Raw genomic sequence first — 1371 nt, 5'->3', positions numbered from 1 at the left:
CGCAGCCCATGTTTCACTTCCCGCGCTTTGTGTGCCTACTCGATCGAGAGACTTTCCACCTAGCAAAAGAACAGGGTGCAAATGTCTCCCGATCGGGAACACCCGACACGTTTCTGAACGGGCCACCTAGGTAACGATGAGATACTCTCAATTAGTTTCTGAACGGCATTCGGGAGCTTGGGTGCTCCCAAGTGTAGTATCTGAACGCAGCCCTAGAGTAAGTCCGGATCCTCACACGGGCAACAGCGCTTTGACACAGAGCTCTGATTGGTGAAAAGCCGTTTGTGGGGGTAAAATGTATCTTCATCATCCGTTTTTTACCAATCAGCGTTCGGTGCCAAAACGCTGTTGCCTGTATTGCTGGATTCACACTGCATCCGATTGCGTCATACGACGCTCTGCAACCAATCAGAAAACAGGATTCCGATGGATTTTGCTTCTTATCATCGGAATCCTGTTTTCTGATTGGTTGCAGAGCGTCGTACGACGCAAATCGGATGCAGTGTGAATCTAGCATAAAGGTGCCTTTACATGGCAGCGCCAAGCGTCAAGCGTCAGAGCTAGTTTACACTATATAATATAAATAAATATAAATTTTCAGCTATATTATATGTTAGGATAGTAGTGTATATCAGAACCATAGACATATAAGATAGACCCAGCATCTATAGTACATGTTGGGGTTTGGCAGAACGGTGCGAGAGGCAAGATATCGGGGCAACCTGTCCTTCTCTGCGCGTGCATCTTGACATTCTTGACAAAATCAAAATGGCTGACTACGTTAGGATCGTCTGAATTCTTTGCCCATTGTGTTACTTTGCGTCATCCAGTATTTCTGATGGGCAAGGAAAAAATACTCTGTTACGCTTAAATGAAGCATATGTTGTACGTATCGTATGCATATACATAAGTAGAAGTTAAAATGTTTTATTTAAGTCTGAAAGAATATTTTTTCCTGTTTCAAATTTCTTTTGATACCCACATGCGTTGCACGTCTCCATATTCAATTTTTTTTACAAAAGAAACAATACTAACAGTTATTAAATATTAATAATAGGTGCAAAGAATACAGACAATTCTAACGTAGGCAGCCATTTTGATTTTGTTAAGATTGTCAAGATGCGCGCGTAGGTTGCCCCGATATTTTGCCTCTCGCACCGTTCTGCCAAACCCAGCATATACTATAGAAAAGTATACGGATGCTGGGTCTATCTTATATGTCTATGATCAGAACATAACCTTTCATAATTTACCATTTTGCGTCAAGAAGCTGTGCAGAAGATTATTGTGCAGGAGTCTGGAAATTCAAACTTTTGCGCAATAATTTTCTGCGCAGATGCTCGACGCTCGACGCTTCCATATAATAGCACC

This window comes from Trachymyrmex cornetzi, unplaced genomic scaffold (assembly GCF_001594075.2).
Source record: "Trachymyrmex cornetzi isolate Tcor2-1 unplaced genomic scaffold, Tcor1.1 scaffold387, whole genome shotgun sequence".
Lineage (NCBI taxonomy): Eukaryota > Metazoa > Arthropoda > Insecta > Hymenoptera > Formicidae > Trachymyrmex > Trachymyrmex cornetzi.
This window is presented reverse-complemented; position numbering follows the sequence as displayed.